Below are 27506 nucleotides of genomic sequence, written 5' to 3'. Positions count from 1 at the left end.
AAGCCAAAAGAATTGGCTTAGATTCCCAGATAAGGCGTTTCTTTCATTCTTTCTGGACAACTTCTGGAGTTAGATGCTAACAGATAGGTTAACAGCGACTCCAATTCCTCCATACCACGTTACACATTCATGTCACATTTTTAATTTTTGTCCTTTCCACCCCCCCCAACTGTATTGATCATTCTCTTTGAGGAAGGGAGTGCTGAGTTCAGTGGTGGGTTGTTCAGCTGAGTGTTTCCGAAGAGGAGCCAGCATCTTAGAAATCGGAAGGAAGGAAAGTGCTCATAAATTCAGGGTGCACTGCCACTTGACATTGTATGTATGTATGCATGTAACATGTTTTTACCTTTTTTCTCTGCTATTGTTAAAAGGTGAGTTAAGTCGAGCAGAGAGAAATAATAGGAAATGTGAACTTTGGGCATGGTTCCCCTGATTTCACTGTTCTGAGCTTGAATCCACAAAGCATTTATCACAAGCACACAAATACCTTTAAGTACCTGCACCCTGATCCTCCAGGGTGAGTTCACCATCATCCTGCAGTTCCTGCAGGTTTTCTCGAGGACTTGGAGCTAAAGGTAGTGTCCAATGTGAATACACTCCAAACCTTGCATGAGTGTCAGAGAGGATGCAAGAAGCAGGACCACTAGCATCACTCCTGATACTCTGCATATCTTTGCAGTAGATAGGATATACTCAAGGCCTCAAGCTGATTCTCTATGGCCAGTCTCTTAGCAATTAATGTATTGCATAACTGCAACATTTTCACAGCCTCATACTCAGCCCTGATGTCAGGCTCACAAGCCAGAGAATCTGGTGTTAGGTGTTTGTTAGAGAGCACTGGACATCCTGCATACTCCTAGATAGCAAAGTTATTTTGACCAAGGAGCTGCTTTTTCTTCTCCATGCCTGTATTTGTTCATCTGTAAGGTGAAAAGATCATTAATGCACTCTGCAAAGCACCTAAGATGTCCTGGTGAAACATGCTGTAATAGAGTCAGGTATTAATATAGAACTGAAATACAACTACCAGATCATTCTTGCATTAGGAGTCAGTTGTTAAGTTTTGGCTGTGAATCCTCCTTTTCAGATAACTTAGATTTCATCTATTTCTAGCAAAATTACTGAAGGGCTACTCCCAAAAAACAGTCTGACTAAGCAAACATTCTCCCTAGTGCGATGACAGCATCCACAACAAATTTGGCGGGGGGAGGGGGGGATAAAAATCACAAGCAAAACAAACCAGGGTCTCTACAAAAGCTGTTTTCTAATAAAATATTATCCCTCAGGAAATTAATTTGTGTGCTTAATTGGTTCAGAGAAATAATCTTCAGCATGTTCCCTTAAGGACTTTGCCATAATTTTCTTTTATTTTCCCATGCTTGCTGATAAGACCTGGAGGATTTCCTGCTCACTTTTGGGATCAATATATAACAGCATTCCTGTTTGGTTTGGATCAAATTGCCACAGAGTCAAAGGTGATATATTGGTCAGAGATGTTTGTTTCAGCTAACTCAGCGGAAACATGGCAAGGAGGAACGTGTGGTCAGATCAGAGAGACTAAGGGGGTCTTGGCTCCATTTTTGTCACTGACAGATTAAGGTATTGTAGACAAGTCACTCCCTCCCTGTTTTCACATTTGCTAAGAAAAGGTTGATAATTCTGGATGCAACTTACTTCTTTGTAGGGGGCTAGCACAAAACTGAAGACCATTTATGCTCTCACATGAATCCATGTACTGCCTCTCTGTCTCAAAGACAATTTCATCTACTAGGTCCACTTCCCCAGGATGTTATGAGATGGGGGATTTGCTGTCATGTGGCAGCCACGCTGTTTTAATTGAATGTAAACTATTGCACCAGTTCAGTTAAACAAGCTCAAGTTGTGCACAGCATTGATGTTGCTTTAAACTTGGCTAACGTTGTTACACCAAACAAGACTACAATCAAACCTCTCGAGAGAGGTCCATCTCTGCAAGTGAGCATGTTGCCACAGCAGATACCCAATACCAACCCCATATCAGAGGCTAAGTCCTTCAGATCTGCAGGTAAAGTGGTCTATGCAAGCACTCCCTGACCTGCTTTGGAAGAAATCAGCTATGTGAGCTCAGGTCATCAATTTAATCAGTTTAAGCCACATCAGCTGATTTTGCCTGTAGCAGCGCAGGCAGAGTTACATAAACTGCCCGGCTGGCAGACTAACAGGCTGCTATCTCCAGCAGAGTACTACTGAAAAAAATGCAGACGCAATGAAGTTTTTCAAGTGGCAAAAAGGTTTATAGAGTGAGTATCTGTCTGACACTGTTTGCTTTTGTTTTAAACTTGATAGCAACTTACATTGCATTCGTATGAATAAGCTGAAATTATATCAAATGACTTTAAATCTCTGCAGAATTTTCATATGTGCATAGTTGTTCCAATTTGATGAGACAGCAAAGATACTCAGATAACTAAACCATGTTTGCATGTCATCCAGATCTTGATTTTTCTTTGCGAAGTGCTTTGAGATCTGCTTTAGAAGCTCTAGAAATGTAAAGCACTTCTCAGATGTACAAACTACTTCTATTAAGGTTTGTAATTGAATTTATTTATTTTGCAATATCATGTTACTTAGTAATTGATAATAAAAAGGTAAAAGCAGTAATAAAAACTTAAATTCTCCGAAGAGGGTTAAAATTCAGAAAGTCATTAACAGGAGCGGACCTTCATTTGCATTGTCAGCACAACTTTCAATATTTTTCTTTTTCTGGATGATGATATGGAAATTAAAAGATTCTTTATGCTTTGTTCTAACCAAACCAATAATCTACATACCAGATGCATAGCCCACTGGTTACCTTATACATTGCCAAAAAGACTTCTTTAGTAATTTGATAAAAATTGGGGTTTGGCCTTTGTGTACACAAATGGGGTTTAGTTTACCTTCTGATGTTTAATAAAGATCAGCTGTGGAGAACATTAATTGTGACTTCAAGGAAAATAATCTAAGAACATATTGCATTCTATAGCTTTGTATTTACCAAGTAACACTTATGTTCTAGAATAAACTCAGCAAATTCATTTCCAGTTGTTTTTTATTGCACTGGTACCTGGAGGCATGAGCCAGGGATTAAGGCCTCATTGTGCAAGGTGTTGTTCAAATGTATGTAACAAGTAGGTAATAAACAGAGGGTAATTCTGTTATCAGCCAGCCAAAAACATTTAAGAACATTAGCAGTGCTGTGCATCTACTTTTACTTAGAGCTGATAAAAATCTGGAATTTCCACTCGCAAAAAACCCCAAACAACCCCAAACCAAAAACCCCAAACCTGTCAATCTTTCAAATTTCTTTAAAAACAAAGCAAATTTTATGCCAAGTAAGAAAAAACTTTCTTCTGCCAGTATCTTGGACCTGCCACATTTGTAATTCTATAGTTGCCAACAGTGCAAGGCAGTAGGTGCTTGCAAACCCCACCCTCTGGCTTGAAAGTGTTTTGCTCATAGTTTTCCATGTAATAAAGCTGAAGATAAGAGAAATCAATTTTCTGTAAATGAATTCGCAAGACTCATAATTTTCGGGATTACAGGTTTTCAACAATGAAAATGAAACAGCATAATACATGTCTGAGGCTAAGAGAAGTACTATCATTGGAAATACACAAGCGAGAGGATAAGGCTATGTCACAAAACAAGCTCATCTCATTACGTCACAGAACTTAGATCAGTGTTTGCTTACTTGCACATGTGTGAGTTGACAGAGTTTTTAGCAGGAGTGTGCAGGAGCTTTCCCGCAACTAGCGATTGGTAGGAGAACAGAGGAAGCAGGAAGAAACAAATTTCACTATGAAGCTCAAAAGTATTTTACCTGACAAATTCTGGCAGTGGGTCTGTAGGCTACCAAATATTCTCCCATTTGATGATGCTTGAAATCAGCTGACTGTAATTTCTGGGGAAATATAGATGCTGATTCAACAGGATTTATACAGCTGCTTTCTTGCCTTTTTTTTTCTTTCCCTTTTTTTTTTTTTTTTTAAGAAAGCAATTGTGTGTCTCTGTCCTGATAGCCTTGCAGAATTGTTCCACTGTTCATGTTTGCCCTTTTGAGGGTAAACAGAAATCCTTGATTTCTGAATATGCTCCATTCCCTCTAGGAACTGGCAATAGGTCAGCTGTTTCTGCAGAGCCAGCACAGGTTTGTCAGAGCACACGTTTCCAGCTGGGACCAGAAGTTGCCAAACTGTTGTGTCCTTTTTTCTCCACTTGCCAGAATAATGTTAGGCTGCTGATGGGACCATCTATAGTAAAAGCTCAAAACTAATTTCAGTCTGCCTTTAGATTTGCAGTAATGTGGATTCTTTGCTTTGTTGTATTTACCTCAAATTCTTTGGTTAGAAATCAGAAAATTTCTAAAAGTTGCTGTAGCTCCTACAGCTGGGCTCATTCTCTGGATAAACCCCATCCTGGTCCCATTACACAAATTATCAAATTACGCAGCTATAGTTTGGCTCTGAGGAGCTCTCCCAGGGGAGATAGGAGGGCATGGGTTAAGCAGCATGTATCAGATAATCTCTGAGGGGTAATACCTCTTCATTGCTTTGGGATTCTTGAAGCTTAGATCATGTTAGATGAGCCTCTATAGTGAGTTCTGGGTTCTTCCAGCTTCTGCTTATACTATGACTTTTGCTTCTCATCTCAGATGAAATCAGGAAATGCTGAAAATGACAAGACACACAAAACCAGACTTTGTTGCAAACCTCCATGCAAGTTCATTCTGAATCACTACATGTTATCACCAAAACAATTGACTCCTTGGTAATTTAAGACCAGATTCAGGTGTTCTTACTTAGACTTGATATTGTCTTACTCCCTTCTCATGAAATTATGGAATACAATTCCATTACACATGAATCAAAACAGCAAGTCTTACTTTTATTAAGTTACAGCAAAGCAAGAAGCTTTAGAGGATTTTACCAGCTCAGAATTGGCTTCTAAGGACACATAGGTGTTTGGAAGACTTGGATTTCATTAATATTCTGTGTTTACTTCTCTGAAGCTCCTTTGAAAACCAAGGCTAAATACCCTGAAATCAGTTTGTATTAAAACATCATTTGTAAAGGAATATAAGTGATTTGAAGATATTTTAAGACCTTTTTAAATATCCTAGTAGGAAGTCTGATAGATCATAGAATGGAATGGAAATGCCCTGAAGGACGGACTGTCTTTTTTTTCTCTCCTTGTAGGAGAACTGTGATTTGATACTATCATTGTGTTCCATGAAGATAGTTTGATTCTGTTGAAGGCCCACAGGAAAGCGCGCAGGTTCACCTCTCTGATCCCTTAGCAGTCCATGTGAAGCCAAGAGCTTGGTAGATGGGCACACTACAGATGAGAGCATAAAGCATTTAGAGATATCTTCTTATCAATGACAATCAGAACAAAATATCATTTTGGAATGTCAAAGTTGTTCTCAGTGTGCATTAACCTTTCCCTCCTGGGTAAGTGTGCTTCTGTGAATCTAAAGCATGCATCTAAAACCCTCCTAGCAATGTACCTGCAGATGTCAAGAGAATGGTCAAATCATGTCTGCAGTATCCTTTTTAATTCTTTCATGACCATTTATAAATAAGAGCTGGCAGTTTAATTTGTGTAAAATAAACTGTTGTATAAATGCTAACATTAAACACTGGCAGTATTTGATAAAGGCAATGGCAGAGGAGATATGGACAGGACTGGTCAGCTAGAGATGCTCATGTGGTATACTGTATTGTCCTTTCCCAAAAGACACCATGGAAGGCTATTGACCACTCCCACTATTACCCATTGGAAGAAAATTACTGTCTTCTGCAGAAGACTTGCTTGAAGGTTCATCAGCAGAACCATGTTTGTTCCTCCTGATCCCAGGGAACTGTACTCTCCAGCACTGCTTTTGTGGATTGCTCAGCATTCAGAAATGAAACCTGCTCTGTTTGTTATTTTGCCAAACCTGATTAAAATCAAGGTTAACAGGTCATCTGCAGGCAACCTGCTTCCTCCTCCTTCCCTCAGCCACATGAGACGTTAACTGGAAGTGCAGCAAGCAGATCAGCTCCTGTCTTTGAAAGCTGGAGGACTAACTCAGCTATTAGGTAGACAAGCCACAAGTCACAAAGATGCAAAGAACAGGCTTTCAACTGTCTCTTTTTTTGTTGTTGTTCTTTGAGGGTTTCTTTGCTGGTTGGTGGTTTTGTTTTGGTTTTTGTTATTGTTTTTTTTTGTCATGTCCTGTCCTGTGTCGTCCGTCGTCGTGTCCCCCCCACCCACCCCCCGAATAGCTAACCTTTCCCGTAATGGAGCAAATCCATAGGGGAGAATGGTCTTCTCCCTTAACTGATCCTGCCTCACCTTTATTGTAATGCCCTATGTTTATGTTTATAACTGTAGCTAATTATATTTTCATAAAGGTTAATTGTTCCAATGAGTTGAAGGAGAGTCAGCAAATACCCAGGGAAAGTAAGTGCTAAATGCATGACTCTTTGGAGAGCTACTCATACAAAGCACTATGAACTCCCTAACGTGACTTACACAAAGACATTCTAGCTGCATTGTCTGCACTACCCTAGGCCTGTGTTCATCTCTTCCCTGGAGTTTCTCTCTTCTTGCCCTGTTAATCTCCCTGTGCTGCTTCTGTATGACTATCTCTGCTCTCAGTATTCACTCGATATTTCTCTGTTCTTTCTCTGTCTCTCTTTTAAAAAAAAAAATCTTCCCACTTAAGGGCTGTGTATCAGATGGTCTGTCCTGCATGGACCTCTACCCCACCCTTTGTGTCAGCACCCAATTTTCCCTGGGTTGTCTTTTTTGCCCTCAAGTTCCACAAAGGGAGATTTAGATTGGATATTAGGAAAAATTTCTTCACTGAAAGGGTTGTCAAGTATTGGAACAGGCTGCCCAGGGAAGTGGTTGAATCACCATCCCTGGAGGTATTTAGAAGACATGTATATGTGGCACTTAGGGACATGGTTTAGGGGTGGACTTGGGAGCATTAGGTTCACAGCTGGACTTGATGATCTTAAAGGTCTTTTCCAACCTAAATGATTCTATGATGTCCCATCTAAGGAGAAGATTTCTTCAAACAGTGGACAGACAATTAGCCCTCTTTGTGTTTGTGGGGTTTTTTGGGGAGGAGGGGGGATTTGGTTGTGGTTCGTGGGTTTTTAGGGTTTTTTTGATCTCCACGACAAGTACAGGGACTGCTAGAGTAGAAACAACACAACTTTCCAGAATTTTTGACAACAGTAACTACGTGGCAGGAAAGGCATCCTTCAAGTGTCTGAAGGAGTGGGATTATGACAGACATGCAAATACAGCATGGTTTTATTTTTAAAATGTTTATACTGAACTTAAAAAAAAATATTTTAAAACATAGCTTTTAGTGGTGGGAAATGTACAGTTAAAGGCAGCCATGAAGGAGTGTTGAACAGGAAAGAAAAAAAAAAGCACAATAGTAAAATACCACAAAATGTGCTGAACTTTCATTAGCATTAAAAGCTGTATGGAAAGCAATGATTACTTTAAACTATTTTGAGAAAAGTCTAACAACCTTTCAATTTCCAAGTGTGTCCATGGCAAATATTGTATGGCTGGCAGAAAGCAGTAAGGACACTTTTTTCCCCCTTTACAAAAGGGGGATACAGAAAGTCCATTAGTGACATCAGCAGGAATTGAGGACTGTCACCTCAGCTTAGCTATTAACTCAATTTTTGGGATGTCCTTGGAGACTTCCCTATGACCAGGGATACCCTTCAGGAAACTGGCTAATCATTCCACTTCTAAGCAGTTTTGTTATGAGGTTTAATCAGCTCATCAGAACATTTCTTACCAAAGTTTGTTCCATTAAACTACTCATCTTTAACTATTTTAGGGGATTATTTCATTTTCATTAAATATGATTGAAATGAAGTAGGGTTGGATAGAAAACTAATATTGTATCCTGTGAATAATCCACAGTTCAGGCAGAGATAGGAGCTTGGAAAGTCTAGGAATTCAAGACCAAAATAACAATGTAAGGGCTCTCAGTTTCTCAGTATCCCAGAATTTTTTTCATTAAACCTATGCCTTACCATTGTACTTCAACAACAACAAAACCCCCAACAACAAAAAAGAACCCAAAACACCCACAAAACAACAACCTCACCCCCCAAACAAACAACACCCCTCTCTCCCCCAAAAAGCTAAATCACAGTGTCCTATTAACTTCTGCAAGTGAAAAGCTCCAATTCAGCAGGAAACTCTCCAAATAGTAAGTTTTCATTTCCAGATGGAATGAGTATTATTTTAACATTTCAGAGTTGCCATGGAAAGGGGAATTTTGACTTCCATCCATCTGTGTTCATACATATGTCTCAATAACTTCATAGTTGTTACATCAAAGGGGCTATAAAGGTGTAAAACCTGACTGCAGATTTTTAATCCACATGTTGAATAATAATGTCACACTAAATAAAGTGCTCAGTTAAACTCTGACTGGATTAATACTGCAAAGGTAGCATGCACTTGTGCATATTTACATTTGCTGCAAGGCAAAAAAGTACAGATATTAAGGGAAAGTACAACATGTTCAGGTTTTCATCTGTCAGGAAGCACCAGGTAAACCATGTTCACAAAAAGATAAGGATCAATGGAAAACTTAAGGTGGACCATCCACAGCCATTCTAGGCTTGGGTTGCCATGGTGACTTGAACCCACAGCTCCTGGTTGTATTTGATTTCTATTATAAAGACTGAGTTTAGCAGAGCAATTATGATTGATTTGTGGCCTCTAGAACAGCACAACTTCTCAAAGCTGTAGTGCCTTTATAAGCAGAGTAACTGAGTGGCCCCATTTTTTCCCCTCTCCTGTGTGTTTCATCTACTTTTTTCTTAGTTTGAAACAGTCTCCTGTCCACTAGCAGGCAATTATTATTGTTATTTCTATCTGTCATAGTTTAACCCCAGCCAGCAACTCAGCACCATGCAGCTGCTCATTCACTTCCCCCCCACCCAGTGGGATGGGGGAGAGAATCGGGGGGGGGGGGGAAGTAAAACTTGTGGGTTGAGATAAGAACAGTTTAATAGGGCAGAAAGGAAGAAAATGATAATAAAATGACAATAATAGTAATAAAAGAATTGGAATATACAAAACAAGTGATGCACAGTGCAGTTGCTCACCATTTGCTGACTGATGCCCAGTTAGTTCCTGAGCAGCGATCTGCCCCCAGGCCAACTCCCCCCAGTTCATATACCGGGCAAGGTGTCACATGGTATGGAATACCTCTTTCGCCAGTTTGGGTCAGCTGTCCTGGCTGTGTCCCATCCCAAATTCTTGTGCCCCTCCAGCTTTCTTGCTGGCTGGGTATGAGAAGCTGAAAAATCCTTGACTTAGTAGAAACACTACTTTGCAACAACTGAAACTATCAGTGTGTTATCAACATTATTCTTGTACTAAATCCAAAACACAGCACTGTACCAGCTACTAGAAAGAAAATTAACTCTATCCCAGCCGAAACCAGGACACTATCACGTGCAAACTAATGTCAGGGCTAGTTAGCACAAAACACCCCAGCAGCAGGGCACATCAGGTGTATTTTCAGGGAGTCCACCCCATGTGAGGGAGGGCACAGAGGAAAGGAGATGACATATCTGATATGCTACCAAGTAACTGAGAAAACCCAGCACCCTGGGGCTGGCAGGATGTAAGGGGGAAACCTTCATCACAGATAAGAGGAAAAGAGGGATAGGGAAGGAACTCACAGCAGAAGCAGCAGCTTCTTAAACTGTTAGACAATTCCTGCAACAGCTGCAGGATGAATTGACTATCTACTGCCAAGGAGATTTGTAACTACCAAGAATGTGCCTAACAGCTAACATGGCCTGGGTTCCTATACATGCTCTGCTGGCTACACTTTCTTTGCTCAGATGCTTTTCCCGCACTGTCTGACGTTGTCCAGGGCTGTCAGCTTGAGTTGTATAGGTGTTTGTTTCCAAGCAGCAAGGTCTGCATAACACTGTGCAGCCCCTTAACAGAGATACCACCATAGGTCCTGGCAGCAGTGCAGTTTCATTAGTGCTGTTTGTCTCTGGAGTTAATTAGGGTAAGTGCTAGAACGAGTCATGGTTGCAAAGCTACCTCCCTTACAGACAGCTTACTCGTCTCTGTACTGCTCTGACTGAACAGGGTAGTGACAGCTAACATAAAAAGGAAAAGTGTCAAGTTGCACATGTTCCAGCTCGCTTCTGACTTCAGAAAGGCTTGCAATTCCAATGCACCTCCTATACCAGCCACTCAGAGATGAGCTTCATCTTCCCTGATAAGAAGGTATATCTTCTTTGGCTCTGCCTTCTTTTTGTGCTATAGGAGGAATTAAAAAAGAAAGACACACTGGTCCTGCAGATTGTGAAGGGTTTATCATCTCTGCGCAGACCATTTTAGAGAAGTCCAAGCTGTACAGCCTGCAGTGGGCTGAAGCAGTCTCTGAAGTGGACAAGCAGATTGTCTGCTGCATTCAGCCACCTCTGCAACACTGTTATTCCTCTGAACTCATCAACACAACTAAACCAAGGTGGGACCCCCAGGAAATCTCCCACACTGGTTTCTCAGTCACAACCAGTGTGGCTTTTCACTGCCAATTAATTTTCTTAACCAATAACTATAATCTATGCACAACCCAGTTGTATCCAGCTGTCAGAGCTAGTAGACTTCTGTACCAGCTCTAGTATCTTCATCCCAGCAGCATGTCTTGTCTTGTCGCTTGGCAGCACTTTCATCTCCTCTGCAGATAGCTAGCATGTTGGTTTGCTTAGGAGGGAAACAGATGTACTGATGAGAGGGTGCAAAGAAGATGGAGCCAGACTCTTCTCAGCGACGGGACAAGAGAAAATAGGTAAAAATTGAAACTCATGAAATTCTGACTGAGCAGTAAAAAAACCACACCTTTTTTTAAACTGTGAGGGTAGTTGATCACCCAGAGAGGTTGTGGAGTTCCATCCTTGGAGATACTAAAAACCTGGCTGGACACAGTTCTGTGCAGCCTGTGGTAGCTGTCCCTGCCTAGCCAGGCTTTGGACTAGATAATCTCCAGAGGCCCCTGCCAACCTCAACCATTCTGTTATTCTATGCCAATTATTACGTAAGTCATTTATTCCAGCAGGAAGAAATGCAGAGGGTAGATATTCACCAGGCACAAATCACTGACCTCAGTGGAGTGATGGTACTTCTCACTAGTTGGCAGGCTGAGCAGGACTTACAAGGGCAGGAATCTGAGTCTATTCAGTTGCAGAAAAAAACTAAAAATGTGCACAGTACTGCAAAGCAATCCAAAATGTTTATATTGCCATTGAAATCCTTTTGTTCTTTGCATTATACAGTATAATGAAGCAAACTTAGGATATAATATCTTTATTGTATGTTAGGCTGTAAAAGAATGACAGAACTATTATGGGTCATGAAACCCCAGGATGCTTAGTGAATTTACAGTTTAGTATTCTAAAGAATGAAATCATCAGCCTTCCGTCACTTTATTTCTGCTGAAGGGCTGAGTTTTATCAGCCACAAAGAGGCTTCCTAGTGATTCCAGTCCAGGATGCAGAAAGTTATTCCCCATGTTCACCCTGATGCTTGAATCCCACCCTGCCCTCATCTTTCAGGAAGACATGGACAGCCTTTGGACAGCTCACTAATCTGTGAGAAAAATGTTTGTTTTCATCATAAGAATAAATTCTGAAGAACCATTAAATGATGTCTTAAAATGTTCTTTTTATAGTGGACCTTCAACATGGAAGCTGGATATTCAGGATGAAACCACAGCAGAATGTGTTTAAACATGAACATATTTCCTAGCTCTTCTAACCGTCACTGCCTATAGTCAAGAGGAGGGAGTTTTCTTTTCTGAAGCACTATCACATTTGAGTGACACTGGCTCAGTATTATCACAGCCTTGCTGTTGGGCCCACAGTTTCTTCGGGATTTACATTCAAGGAGGAGATAATGCTCCTGCTCTGACCTGAGAGTTCATGTCTGTCCTTGGGAGTCAACTGCCTATTACAAAATGTTCTCAGGACGGTTTTTTCGACTGTTTTATTTATAAGAGCACAAAGAAAACAGGTTAATAATGCTCAAAAGCCATGGTTCAAGTCCTGTGACTTTAAACTGACCCATCATGTTAGAAAGTAGCTGGCAGTTTGGACTCAGATCTTGCACAAATTAAGGAGGTGTTTTAGTTCGCTGGCTTCTATCCTCACGTCTTGGGCAAGTTCATAATCATTTGGGAGGTAATCCTGTTTGGTTGTACATAGTTACTCTCTGTCATTCTGTAATGGTTTTGTGTGGCAAGGTTTTGGTAGCGGGGGGGTTACAGGGGTGGCTTCTGTAAGAAGCTGCTGGAAGCTTCCCCTGTGCTCGAGAGAGCCCATACCAGCTGGCTCTAAGACGGACCCGCCGCCGGCCAAGGCCGAGCCAATCAGCGATAGTGGTAACACCTCTGTGATAACATTTTTAAGAAGGAAAAAAGTTGGGACAGTGAGAAACAGCCGCCGGAGAGAGGAGTGAGAACATGCAAGAGAAACAACCCTGCAGACACCAAGGTCAGTGACGAAGGACAGGGAGGAGATGCTCCAGGCACCAGAGCGGAGATTCCCCTGCAGCCCGTGGGGAAGACCCTGGTGAGGCAGGCTGTCCCCCTGCAGTCCAGGGAGGTCCACAGTGGAGCAGATATTCACCTGCAGCCTGTGGAGGACCCGACACCGGAGCAGGTGGGTTCCTGAAGGAGGCTGTGACCCCGTGGGAACCCCGCACTGGAGCAGGTTCCTGGCAGGACCTGCGGATCTGTGGAGAGAGGAGCCCACGGAGCAGGTTTTCTGGCAGGACTTGTGACCCCGTGGGGGACCCACACTGGAGCAGTGTGCTCCTGAAGGACTGCACACCGTGGAAAGGACCCATGCTGGAGCAGTTCGTGAAGAACTGCAGCCTGTGGGAAGGGCCCACATTGGAGAAGTTTGTGGAGGACTATCTCCTGTGGGTGGGACCCCACGCTGGAGCAGGGAAGAGTGTGATGAGCCCTCCCCCTGAGGAGGGTTGAAGCGGCAGAAAATAACGTGTGATGACCGTAAACCCCATCCCCGTCCCCCTGCGCCGCTGGGGGGCTTGGTGGAGAAATCCGGGAGTGAAGTTGTGCCTGGGAAGAAGGGAGGGGTGGAGGGAAGGTGTTCTGAGATTTGGTTTTATTTCTCATTACCTTACTCTGGTTGATTTGTAATAAATTGAGTTAATTTTCCCCAAGCTGAGTCTGTTTTGCCCATGATGGTAATTAGTGAATGATCTCTCCTGTCCTTATCTCAACCCACAAGCTCTTTGTTATATTTTTCTCTCCCCTGTCCAGCTGAGGATGGGGGAGTGATAGAATGGCTTTGGTGGGTACCTGGCGTCCAGCCAGGGTTAACCCATCACACATTCCTAGCTGTTTAAATCATATAATAAAAAATAAACCTCCATCTGTAAAAAAGAAAAAGGTCTTTCCCCCTCAGGCAGGACTGCCAGGTCTTTGCATGTGACTTTTCAGCATGGCTTGAATAAGAGATGTTCATCATAGTCCCTACCTGATGTGTTAAAGAAGGAGTTCTCCTGGGGATGCAACCAAAGTGCTGTGGCCATAGGTTAGGACATCATCTGCACAGCTGGAAGGAGCTGTGGTTGCACTAACAGTCATATGAGAATGACTTACCTGCATTGCAATACTCCATTTCTATCCTCTGCCTGACAGTTTCCATCTTCCTCTGTCTCTCAGCTCCTGTTGAAATGAGCTGCTTTTTTGTTTTGTAGCCCAGACAGCATCTGTTTTATCAGTGAGATGACGTCCTTATTGCTGGGATAGATTGGTTGGTGTTAGGAATGAAACACCACTACAACATCACCTCCTCCCGCCCAAATACTTAAAAGCTTCGTCACCTGAGTGAGACTAGCCAGTCAGAGGGGATGTGGGATGCTTTCATTATGGAGTACACTCTGGTGGGTTTAGGAGATTACTTCTGGTTTTAAGCCTAATGCCAGTGTAAGTGTTCCCTTCATAGTGGTTTCTTTTTCCTTGGAGTACGTTGCTCATGAGTGACTTTCAACAGCCTACAAAGAGCAGCTGATGGTGCCACTAATGGTCAGGGAGGTCCTTGTGCTATGGAGCAGGTTTTCTTCCCGTTGCTTTGTTGCAGCAGCAAAGACTGCTGCCATTCTCCATCCAAACCCATAAGGCAGCCAGGGTATGGACAAAACTCATCTCAAGAAAGATATATCTCAGGTTTCTGCTTTGCTGAAATGACAGCAAGTACGGCTAAGTTTGAAGGGAGCACTGACATGCTACATTAAGTATTAGGTATGACAGGCCCATGCCTAGACTCCAGGTTCCTGGAGTTCCTTGTATGATTATACTAGATTTCAACTCTTCTTAACAAAAAAGTAAAAAAGGCAAGAGAGAGGCAGAAGGGAAGTTGCTTGTAGGTTCTAGGACTTGGAAGAGAATCCCAGATGACGTTAGGATGCATTTCATCTGCATTACAGCTGCTCTCTTTTTCCTATTTAGAGGTCAAGAAAATACATTTTTGAATCCAGGAGCTGAGACAGTTGCCAAGGGAAACTCAATATTCTAGAGGGAAAATCGTTATTACATTTGCAAAACTTGAATTTTCTGTAACGAATAAATGTAAAACAAATGTGACATAAGGAGGAGGAAAGAGTGGGTGGGAAAATGAGGAGATGAAGTAGAAAGTCAAATCAGGGTTTAGCACGAAGTCCTGAAGTCAGCTATATCCCTTTACAGCACAGAATTTACAATATTAAGTTCCACAGAATACACTTGGGGAGCTCTGCACTGAAGGACTCCCAGGGCATGGACTGCATGTTGGTCTAGTTTTGTGCAACACAGATGTGCTTGGCTCCACTGTTACTAACAGTAAGTAATAATGAGAAGCCGTGATAAAATAATATTGGGTGTCACAGACTGAGACAAGGGGCTATTTCACATCAAAGTTCTCAAACTATGCTGAGTTTCTAAATATACCAAGTATATTTACACACTGTTTTGGAGGCAGACGTGAGCTTATGCTGCTCATATTCCAGATTATGAGCCTGCCCCAACCCACAAATTAAGCAGCTACATTCAAAGGTACTGAGCTCACACCAATATTCCTCATATGCAATTCTTGTTCTGCAAACCATCTCAGGAAATGCTGTCACTGCTATTTATAGAATTATCGTTAGTTTTTCGATTTCCAAACAGAAGAAAATTGATGTTTTACCAACAGCTGGAAGGATTAAGCCTTACACGATGAGAAACAGGTAGTGTTCCTTGTGCAGCCAGCCATACATACAATCCACCCACATACCTAGTACGCAGGCACTGAGCTGCTCTGGACAGGTATCTGAGAGACAAGAAATGGAAAATATATATAAAGTTGCCACAAGGCAGACTCTAATTTGCTGCTGGTTTAGGGTATGTGCCAATAACAATGCTGTCCAGAGCAAGCATGCAGCAAGGGAAGAATGACACCTTGCAGAGTGGCCACCCACAGGTTGAAGCAGCTCCAGAGGAGTAAGCCTGCCCCATCTGGCTTTCTGCAGCAGCCCTAGCCTGGGGCTGAGCCTCGGAGCACAGTGCTGTCCTGAATTGTGACTCTTTACTTTTCCCAGTAGCCTGTGTGCTCTCATATTAGGTTTAAGAGTCAGCAGTCCAGGTGAGACTGCAGGATGAAAGCATGAACAGAGATGTGGTGTCCTCTGCTCTACTGTGACTCAGATCCCAGATCTGGGAGCTGGGGCAGTCTTCACCCAAAGGCAATATGCTGCATGCCCTACAGTATTTTCCATCCTGTCACGTATCCCTCAATTGATTTTCACTGACCACAAATGCTCTGCTTTGGGGTTGTGATTAGCTGCAAATTGAGCGGGTTTCAACATCAGCAGGGAGGCTGGTTAGATGGTGCAGTACCGCTCTCACTGCCACCCCCGCCCCAGGACTGCTCTAACTCACTAGTGGTCACACATGCGTTTTGCAATTTGCCTTTTTTAGCCTGTCTTGAACCGGTTTTCATAACCTCCCTGGCAAAGATGACTGTCCCCATAGTCTCAGGTCTCTGACAGAGACCTGTTTCTGAAGAGAGCTGATAGAAGCTTTTCAGGAAGGGCTGATGTGAACATTAATGCTGGTGAGTGAGCGGGGGGCTCCCTCCTACAGTAGTTTGGGTGGTGCAACCTAGATCATAGGATCTGCTGCTGTGTCCTTGCATGCTCTTCCTTCTGACATGTGCTGGGTGAAGAGGCTGAGATTTTAAATTTTTTTTTTTTCCATTTTACTATATAATCTAACAAAAGCTTCTGTCTTTGTTGAAATTGACATGTTTTAGAAATATGTGTCAATTCTGACAACATTTCACATATGCACAATAGAAGCAAAGTGCCTTAGTGTCAAAACACGCTGTTGTGAGGTTTTGAGGGTATTTTGGGGGGTTCATTTCAGCAGGTCGTTTCAAAATGAAATGCATTTTTTCAACATCAAAATAATTTGAAAAATTTGACAGTCTGAACTTTGTTACGGTAGATTTTTTTGAAGACTTTTTTCTTTCCTTTTTATGGAAAGCATAAAAATGTGAAATTTTTAATTTCTGCCATTCTAAGGAACTGGAAAATCAGCCTCCCCCATGCCTTTTCCCCCAATTTGGAAGTAACTGCATCAAAAAACATTTCTTGTTTAAAACTTGTTAGCTATTCTCTACTAATAAAGATGTTTTCCTCCCTATGTCTCACACCACAGACTATACTATTTATAAAAACAAATTAATCTCTGAAGCTTCCAAGATGCAAAGAAATATTTGACAGCTGGGAACCAAAGAGATTAAGGAAGAGATTTTGCTGCCTAAAACCAGGTAAGTGTATGATGTTGTTTATAAGAATGCCAAGGTCAAAAAGATTGCATCTTCAAGGATCAAAACACCTCTGAAATCTACTTGTGACTTGCACAAAAATCTATAGTAAGGCTCAAAGCTGGAACCAGATCTTTCTAAGTGCACAGTTTTAACTAACCAAGCATTAATCTTCCTTTGCTCATATGCATCAATAACCTTCAGGCCACAGATGAAAATATGAAGACACTTCCATCTAATCAGATGCACTAAGGGAAATCATACCAACTCCAGTCTAATGGGGAGCAATCTGCTTTACAGAAATGCCACAGTCACTGGCTTCCTGGTTCATTATTGCAATGACAGCAGGTGGTTTGAAAGATCCCTTTCATCACTAGAAGGGGTCAGCTGCGAAGCTTACAGTGAGGATCAAGGGGCCGCATTCACCTCTTGTTTTCACTGGTATTCAGGGACAAGTTGGAGCTCTGCACCTGCAGAGAGCTAGATCACTGTGGGATGTGAGCAGGCCTGGTGCTCCACATGTACGCGTCTTGCTCTTTTCTAACCACAGTTGTTCGTCCTGTTCTCTACTCCCAACCTAACTGCATACATATTGATTTGGCTTCAAAACAAGGTATTAAAAAAAGTCCTCAGAGGTGAAATAGTGTCTGCTCATTGCAGCTGCATAAAATATTTCACCCATGCAATTGCACAGGTGGGTGAATTTTAAGCATGCCAACCAGCAGGTCAGTAAGGAGACCAAAGAACAAAACACAGGATGTCTGGTTTCTCTTTCCCAAGGCTTCATATACACAGTTACTTGGCACAAATTGTCAAAGGCATTTGATGGCACAGATAAATATTTGCAATATAAAATCTCAGCTTGAACCCTTAACTGGCTTTAAGACCAAAGCTGAGACAATTCAGTGTTTAGTAAAATCTACTAAGCCCAGTTAGCTTTTTGAGGCTAACACCCTGTATTTTCTGGATGGTCCACATTAGGTCACATTAACCTGACAGCTCTGAAGCATGGAAACATTAATTTGTCCTAGGAACAGACACATTGATACAACCTATGCCCATCCTGCCCCTGCCTCTGATCATCAACCTATTTGCACAAGGCTGACTATGTGTTAAGTGAGAGTTGTTGGCCAGAGCTAAGTCCTGACCAGCTGTGTGCAGATGCACAAGACAAAGTCTAGTGAGGCATAACATTGTTATGGAAGGGGCATTAAAAGGTTTCTAGAGAAGGAGACTGTAAAACAATTTTAAAAAATCCCATAAAGTTTCAGTATTTTTGATACAACAGCAAATTCAAAAAAACGATTGACCGGCTGTAAGTGCAAAGAAGTTAATGTATGGTTTAAAGTATGAGATACAGGATAGGTAATACTGCCCCATAAACACTTCGTTTGGGCACAGAGAGACTATTAAATTTCATGATTCTTCATACCACAAGACAGAAAAGTAATCGTTCAAGTCATATATGATGATATCTAATGTTGTGGTATAATTTCTTTCCATCGATCGGGTCCTAGGCTATCTAGGATGATTTATAGGAATAACTAGGGACAGGAACTTACTGCAGTATTGCAAGGGCCAGTTAAGTTTATGTGCTGGCCTGATGTTCAGAGTTAATAGATTTTAAATTATAGTCTATGTAGTACTCCTATTCATGCAAGCTTACCTTGAGGATCTGAACAGAAGAGGTAGGGGGTGAAGCAGCAGCTAGTACAACTGTCAGTCACCTCGCCAGTTGCATTTGGATCACTTGGGTATGACTAGTTTTCAGCAGGAAAACAGAACAATCAAAACAACTTCTAATCATAGCAAAAAAGGACCACAACTCAAGGGTGTGAATCACTGTGTAGTTAAAAATCAATGGAGTTACACTGATCTATGCTAGTGAGGGTCTGGATCAGAAATTTGAAGGCAAAGAGGTTAATACTCCTTTCCTTTAATACAGACATGAAATATGGAACCAGTGCTCTGTGTCTAGAGCAGTTGAGCAGTCTTCAGAGGAATCAAGTTCCTGTAAGCAGACCTGAAAGATGGCATAGAAATTACAACCACTACCACCATCATTCACACTGTTATCACACTCTGTGCCACAAAGGAGACAGTTCTAGAGTCAAACAGGGTCTTGCTTCTGCTTTCTGCTTTTGGTTCAGTAATGTTAAGATGTGGAGAGCCATAAGCATATATAGAGAGGCAGAGGCTTCTGTAGGGAAGTTGGAGAGAAGGGAATGACTCCTGGTTCCATTCTTGAGCATCAACAGGCTGGAGTTAACCTAAAAAATGATACAGTCAGAACAGTGCAGCCTGCAATGGTACATTTTCATTTCCATGGGAATCTTCTCTCCCCAAAACAAATGCAGAACCCAGGGGATGACACCCCAGGGCCAATAGACTTTACAACAAGACAGCATTATGGCTGGTGCTCACTTCTGGTATATCACCTGCAATTACAGGAGCTCAAGATCACTCTGTGATTCATTCTGCAGAAGTTTTCAACGTGGTGCAACCAAAATTAAATAGTAGTTCATGTTTTTTACCTGCGATTTTGTTTGGTTTTAACCATGCTGAATGCATAGTTCCTTCCATGCAGTAGAAGCAAGAAGCTGCTTGCTTGTTTGAGGATTAGGTGTGGAGTTCTGTTTTTCCGAATGTTTTGTTGAATTTTGGAAAGAAACAAGCAATTAAATCACAGCAAAAGGAAATTGTAGCAAAGAATGCTTGTGCTCTGAATAGAAAGAAACAAGGCTTCACTTCATGCACCAGAGCCAAGAGCTATGCTTTTTAAGAAGTTCCAGTGACTCTGCCTGCCATAATGCTTGGATTCCTGTATTAGAGGATTTTTTTTCTTCCTAACTCAGGCATTGAACTGAGTTTGCTGTAGACTCACAAGAAAGAGATTTTCTCTGGAGGTGTTTTTGTCTTTCTCTCCACTGACAAGAGAGGGAAATTCAAGTAACCACATTCCTAATGAAGGCACTTGGGTCACAGCTCTGGCATCTGTACCTTACTTGATCCAGATTGGTCATGGGTTTGTATTGCTGTCAAATTATGAGATCAGTCTAGAGCTTAGGCTAACTGTATTGCTTTTATATCTGTCAGGACCAACAGACACAAACATAGTATAAGTCATTAATAAGAATATCAATGGAGAAATGCCAAACGTATCACAAGATGTGCCTTAAACTGCAGTAAATGATGACACAAGAAGCAGAGCACAGGTGAGAGGGGCTATTTGGACCTAGCTGACTTCTGCACCTTGTGCATTCACCCATGTGTGAACACAAATTTTGTATGTCCCTGGGCTTCAGGATGTGCTCCAAGATATGTCAGGCAACTTGGAAACAACAGCTGTGGTGTTCAGGCACTGCAAGACTAAGCTGAAATCTGGCAAGTATTCTTGTTCCCTTCAGGTCCTTTTAGATGGCATCTAAGGAGGGTCTGCTGCTGCTGGACTCCACCCTTCCCCTCAACACAAGCCTGTGACACATTGCAACAGCTCTCAGGTATACACTTGAGCACGGAGGAAGAGTCTCTCTGGGAAAGCATTGGGCTATTGCTGAGGAAGTTGTGGTTTGATCCATAGATCTGCTGCAGACTCCTTTTAAGACCTATTACTTAAAAATCTCTGTGCCTCTATCATTTCATTTATAAAGTGAGAATCATGCTCTTTCCTTTGTCTGTCCTGTGTGTTGAGAGTGCAGGAACTAGCTAGCTTCACGCATACACACAGCCTGCCATATAAAAGGCTCTCATTTCTCTTTGTAGCATTAGGAAATATGGAAAATATATCTAATGAGCTATGATTCCTACCTGGTACTGGTGTTTTTCCCAATCAAAAGGCCATAAGTTCAATAGAGAAAAAGGAAAGGCCAGTGTTTTCTTATTCTTCCAGTTTTTCTGCCCCATTTTGTCCCCATTTTTGGTGTAGCTTTTATCTTGCTGTCTTCTTTGATGCCAAACCTAGAATTTCAATTACTTTTGCTTTGCTTTCTCTCTGTTTTGCTACCTGTGGCTATGGAAATCAGCAATACACAACCTTCAGTTACCTCATCCAAATGATTTTTTGAAACAAAAAAGAATACTTTTTTCATTAGTTGCCTGGCTGCAGCCCCTGCCTGTTCTAGTCTGGGCACATGAATACATTATTTTTGGAAGAGCAGTGTTGAGGAAGCAGTCAAGAAAGGAGTGATTACATCTGGCCAATAGTCCCAAATGTGACCCTCCAGCCATATGCATTGAGGGCAATTTGGATCCCAGCAATTTGGTGGCACTTTATAATAATCCTTCCTCAGGGTTAATAGTTACTGCTGAAGTGTTTTTACCCTTAATGCCACCATTTTGCAAATGCCACTTCCCTCTCTCCTCCACACACAGCCCACACATCCCCAAACATCCCCCTTAGAGCCATCATCTGTCAGACATATGATCAGCCTGACAGTGTGCACACACGCATACCTTCCAAAAGGGTATACTTTGCGTTAGTGTTTCTTCTAGCACTGAGTCGATCTAATATGCTACAGAATCAGAATAGCAGCATTTTGCACGGCATAAAATGCAAGGGAGAATGGCATCTTTTAAGGCAACAAGTGAAGACTGAGAAAGCTCAACAACCGCACCTGCATACTGAAATATCTCTGCTTTGCATGCTTAATCTCTGCGTTGTTTCTAATATACAGCATGCATCAGTGTTCTCTAGCTCTGATCAGCAAAGGGAAGGATAAAGATCAATCTACACTAATTCCTGTTTTTTCTTTCTTCTCCAACTCTTATCTCTTTTTTTTACCCCCCAGAGCCTTCTGCTAATCCTCCAGGCATGCCTTGCAAGCTCTGCTGCTTCCATGATCCAACTCTTCCTGTTTTGCAACAGCTCTGTCATCACCAATAATGAAAACAAATGCTTTCTTCCCTCCTCTCAGTGGCCCATCAGCAGAAGTCAGTGAGATCTCCAGGGAAGCCAGTTGGCAGGACAGCTGCAGGTTCTGCTGGCTTAGTTAACAGGCATCATGCAAGAGGATTAGGCACCCAATTCTAGAATGGGGCATCAGTCTGCCCTTTCCAGCTCTAAAGGCATCATCCCTTGCTACAGGGCCTATCCATTCACAATGCAAACCAGCTGATGGACCTGGGAACTGCTGTGTTTCTGACTCTCTTCTGTCCTGTGAAGATACAAAGGAGTTAACCTTTGCAGGAGGCAAAGATTATTGCTTCTTGGTTGCTCTGTCAGTGAAGCAATGCAGCATTTACAGTTCCTGGCTGTAGTTAGACCTCTGAAAGATACAACTGCTACTCAAAGATCACAGGTAGCACTCATCCATCATCTGGAGATACAGTAAAGAGAGACAGGCCAATCTGTAGTAAGCAGGTTTATTTCGTCTCTTCTGACATCTATAGATTAGTCAGCTGCCAAGAAGATACAATAATGTGCTTCACCAGGAGTTACTTTCTGAACTCATCAGGAATTGTTGATGAGATGAGCACATGCTGAAGCTGTTGCTGGTCCCTGTCCCCGTGGCCACATCCCCACTAATGAAGGAGCAACGCTGAGTCTTTACTGTGTGTCGGACTTGGGTTAATACACCAGGATTTCTGGCTCGCTCGTGAGAAACAGAGCACGCAGAAAACCCTCTTCATGCTGAGGCTTAAGGCAGGAGATGTGCCCTCCCTTCCCCCATTGTCATCTGTTCCCAAGTTGGTTCAGGCAGCCACTGATCTGGATGAATGAGCCAGATTCAGTGCCGTGAGAGAAGCATCTGCCTGACTCAGGCCACCAAACAGCATCTGCCACTGGCATTGTTTCTGAGTGATGCCAGAGAAAGGACAGGACCTGAGGGGTAAAAGTTTCATCTTAGAACTTGAGGATTGTCTTTTTTGCCTCATTCCAGCAGCAGTGCTTTACAGACACAACTATAAACAGCTACTGCATGTTAAGAATCCAGCTGGCATGTCTACCTAGAGGGTAGATGGTTGGTTTCACCCCCCCACACTCCCCAAAGGTAGCAAAAGAACTGCTTCATCTGCAGATCTGTGTCAGCACAGGCAGTAGGAGCTGTCAGCCAGCCCTGGCAGACCTGGAAGAAATCAGGTCACCCTTCCTGCTCACACCTTTGGGTGAGCAGCCTTCCTAGGCCTGGGAAATAAGAATTTCAGGGGTTTCTTCAACAATAGTTTTTCCATGGCCTCAAAGTGCTGATTAGGCTGTGCTGTCCATGTAGGGCACAGAAGTGAAGGCAAGTAGATCGAAAAAAAAAATGCAACCACTTCTTCCAGAGGCACTGTGTAAAATACCCCCTGGGATTTCCCACCACTAGGGAGTGATCCACTTTTATTATCCTGGCCCTGATTATCTCCTACACCTCCTTTTACATTAGAGCAGTGTAAAGAAGCCAGAAAAAGATCTGGACATGATCTTCTTCTTAAGGTGCAATTCTTCATAGGGTGCCTTAGCACAACATCCCAGGAAAGATGGAAAAGGAAGCACATCATCAGCCAGCATCTCGTTGGCTCACAGACAGCATGCTATCGACTGCTTGAGGGAGCACAAATCCATTTTTGTCTTTTTTTTTTTGGCCCAGAGAAAAAAATGCAATTTAACCCGTGTCTGCATCACTTCAGGCAAACCAGTCCATCCAGGCACACAGTAACTTCACTCACAATTTCAGGCTCAGAACCAGAAATTTCTATCCAGGCCATCAATAAGTTTTGGATGGGGAGCCACAGTGGACAACAGCGTCTCATAGCTATTGTGGGCTTCATCATAAGGTGTCAGTATTAAGCCTTCCACTACCTTATCCCCTGCCAGAAAAATAATTTCCTTGCATGGTGTCCGATTACCCAAGTGACAAAACCTCAAAGGCAGTTCAGAGATAACAGGAGTCAGTGCAGGCAAATGCCTTTAAAAAGACTCTCCATCCTGTGTTAAGCTCAGTAAAAATTAATTGGGCCTGAGGGGTCAAATTTTTGTAAACACATTTAGGTACAGTTAGTTATCTAATTCCCAGAGTTGCCTGTGAAAAACTCACCTAAGGCTTATCTGAATCCTTAGGTACTTAAATACTTTTAAATAACCATTCCAAAATCTTGAATACTGCAGTCAGACAGAACACTTGAGCTGTCATTCACAAATCTGTTTTTTTCCTAATAATGGGATTACTGGAGGAGTTCTGCAGTAGCTTTGAGAAAAGTCAGTCTTTCATATCTGTACTTTCATCTTTTAAACTGGGGGAGGGATGTACAAAAAAATCCATCTTATTAAAAGAAACAAAGCCTATTTGTGTGAAGAAACTGAATCAGTTTTCATTACCATCCTGTACACAAAACAAATATGGCAGAGATTCATACAGTTCAGTCACATTCAAGTGACATTGATTAGTTTGCTGTTCTGTGGATTGCACACAATTTTGAGGGCTGTGTTTGCTTCCTTATGGTTTAATGGCAATTTTAGGTAACCTTGTTCCTCGGTGGTTGCTTTATGTCTAAAATATTTGCAATATGGGCTGGCAACATCATCTGATAGATGCCTAGAAACGTTGCTTAATTCTGTTAAGACACATGGTGGCATTAAACGGCAGCAGAGCTCACCAGGAAAAAGAAATCAGATTGCAGTTTGCAAAGGGAGTTGCAGAAAGGCTTGCTGGGTGAGGATCCCTTTGCAGGGAGATTTGGCTGGACTAGCTTTCCTGAGGGCTGCTGAAGGACTAGGCTGAGGTTATGGATACAAGAATCAGCTCCATTCACTGGCTCCATGAGCTGCTCAGGAATGTATGAGGTCCTTTGCCAGAGAGAGGCGGAGCAGTCTGGGAATGAACAAGGAATTAATACAAGGGAAGCTGTGAGGGTTTCCCCAGGTCGAAAGATGGTTCCCAAGGAAACTCCACCACTTGACTGTGTGACAAATCTGCTGGGATATATGTGGCATATGCAGTCTGATGTCTTCACTGCAAGCGCGGAACATGTGGCCAGCAATTGCTTGTGCTGCCCCAGCACAGCAGGAGCTGAGATTAGCGGGTACTTCCCAAAGCTGTTTTTCTGGCAAACTCAATTCCCTGACCCCTTCTGTGAGAAAGCTTCACAGATCAAGGAAGCAGTGTGCCTCCCTCTTCAATGCCAGAAGGATTCGCATGAGGGAGAAATAAGCAAACTGACTTGCCAAAGACAGAGGAGAGAGCATGGAAATCAATCTGTGTTTTTGCAAGTGCAGGGAGAGGCTTCCACTGCTCCACTTCTGTGGAGTTGCACACTGCCAGACTCAGGCCAGCTTCTGAAACTCTGCCGGTTAGCACTTCGAGCAAAAAATAATTTTAAGCATCTTGTAAAACTCCTCCCTGAAAAAGAAAGAAATGTTTTACTTTCTCCTGTCAAATTGTAACCATATCTCAGGAGAGAAATAAATGTGTTTTGGCACACGACGAGGTCAGGCTGCATTTTGATGGCACTGTTCACACTTTGTCCCTGAAACAGACTGAGCATTTGGCATAGCAACACAATTTATTACTGAATGAGAAGATGTGAAGAACATTTGGGTTTAACCTCTCCACCAACAGACGTTTTAAAATACTCCTAGCAAGCTGCTCCTTTTTGATAGCAAAATACTATCAGAAGTTGGTGGTACACTGCTCTTCCCAGGATCTAGTCGCTGTAGTAGGTCAGAGCAAAGATCAGGCCAGGCTGGGGTCCCTTGATAGGAAACAATAGCTGATGTTTCAGATAATATGTCCCACAATATAATTATGCACACTGCAAAAATCATTATTCACTCCCTGCCCAATTAGATGGCACGGGGAACTGCAGTACACTCTTTTCTGGCCCTGGCATGAACCATTGCCAGCAGTGTGCAGGTGATTTACTGATGCTTGTAGGAAGCTCCTGTGCACACACCCGTCATCTGAAAACAGGCCTCTCTCCTCATCCCCTCCCCAGCCTCCCCCTCCATGCCGTCCATGTTACTGAAAACAGAGATTTTTGTCCTTAAATGGCTGCAGGCGTGGGTGGAGCCTGATGGGAGCCCTGCTCAGCATGGGAGCACTTGCACCATGTTCCACAAAGCTAATACGCTCGACATGGCACCATGCCTTTGGCTTTGCTCAGTTGAGCTAGTGCCTGAAAGGAAAAAAAGTGAAGGGAGTGATCAGAGAAAGTGTGCAGAAGTCTCCTGCTCTCTTTTCTTTTGTTTATTATCACCTCTCTGTAACACACCCAGGCTGTCCTCAGGAAACCTGTGTTCTCCACCACCAACCTGCACAGTTTGGGGGAGAAAACAGGGCATCAGCTCGAATTCCAAAAGTAAGCAAAAACCTGCAACACATGGGCTTGCTAATTATTTAGAGCCTTGAATAAAAGCTTGGCATTTTCAGGCATTGCTGAGGGCAAGGTGGATGCCTGCTCACTCTCTCATCCCCAGGGATTTTTAGGTGCGGACCATGGCATGTATTTCTAATGTCATTGGGCTATAAAAAGAAGTGTGTGCATCACCCCACGGGTCCCTAGGAGTGAATAAGTGATGAGATTGGAAGTGTCATCCAAGACAGGCTCATGCAGCCAGACATCACTGCTGCTTCAACACCACCACAGATCCCTCAGCGTTGAAGAGGGTGACATATCTGCTGTTTGCAGATGGGTAGGAGGCATTTCCAGGCTGCTTTAGCATGTGAGTGGCAATAATCCTACGGCCTTCCTGAGCCAGACAGTGCTGCTGGTTTCTGCCAACAGCATGCCTTTGGGAACTAACCCAAGGCCTGCTTCAGAAGTAGAGGGACTAGAGAAGGTCAGTGGGCGTTTCTGTGTCCAATGTGGTCTCTGGGGGCAGGAAGACCAAAGCACAGGTAGCTCAGGGACTGCATTAAGTGAGCTGTGTCTCTATTAAACACAGTTTCATGTGTTCTGGGACCACCTAGGGCTCTGTTATGCATCCCACCGCCATCCTGGCCTGGATCTTCAAAGCCCAGTTCCAGAAGGCACAACCCGAATTTCAGCTAAAGACATGGAAATAAGCTTCTTGCACTGTATTGCTTTGAGGTCTTTCTCCCACAGCAGTCTTTCAGAGAAACTAGAATATGGAGCTAGGATTTAATGTGAAAAAGATAGGGTATGAATCTACTGGTCACCCTTGTAGAGCTCAGAGGGTGGGACATTGTCCTGGTTTCAGCTGGGATGTAGTTAACTGTCTTCCTAGTAGCTGGTACAGTGCTATGTTTTGAGTTCAGTATGCGAAGAACGTTGATAACACTGATGTTTTCAGTTGTTGCTCAGTAGTGTTTAGACTATAGTCAAGGATTTTTCAGCTTCTCATGCCCAGCCAGGGCACCTGACCCCAACTGGCCAACAGTGTATTCCATACCATGGGACGTCCCATCTAGTTTAGGAACTGGGAAGTGGGGGGGCAGGGATTCGCCGCTGGGGGACTGGCTGGGTGTTGGTCGGCAGGTGGTGAGCAATCGCCCTGCGCATCATTTGTACATTTCAATCCTTTTATTACTACTGTTGTCATTTTATTAGTGTTATCATTATCATTATTAGTTTCTTCTTTTCTGTTCTATTAAATTGTTCTTATCTCAACCCAGGAGTTTTACTTCTTTTCCTGATTTTCTCCCCCATCCCACTGGATGGGGGGGGAGTGAGTGA

General features: G+C 42.8%; 1 long non-coding RNA gene across 2 annotated transcripts; it reads left to right on the top strand.

Moving 5' to 3' along the window:
- Window positions 1–2173: 2173 nt before the first annotated feature.
- On the top strand, window positions 2174–26974 carry LOC138686178 (uncharacterized). 2 transcript variants are annotated; one of them, XR_011325535.1, is made up of 5 exons: window positions 2174–2279; window positions 10348–10552; window positions 16784–16895; window positions 21680–22457; window positions 22498–26974. It is a non-coding gene; the product is annotated as an uncharacterized lncRNA (long non-coding RNA). The 2 variants fall into 2 exon arrangements; XR_011325534.1 differs by lacking the exon at window positions 10348–10552 and having other exon boundaries at window positions 22498–26969.
- Window positions 26975–27506: the final 532 nt, after the last annotated feature.

This window comes from Haliaeetus albicilla, chromosome 7 (assembly GCF_947461875.1).
Source record: "Haliaeetus albicilla chromosome 7, bHalAlb1.1, whole genome shotgun sequence".
Classification (NCBI taxonomy): domain Eukaryota; kingdom Metazoa; phylum Chordata; class Aves; order Accipitriformes; family Accipitridae; genus Haliaeetus; species Haliaeetus albicilla.
The sequence above is the reverse complement of the archived record's forward strand: the minus strand, read 5'-3'. Positions and strand labels throughout refer to the sequence as shown.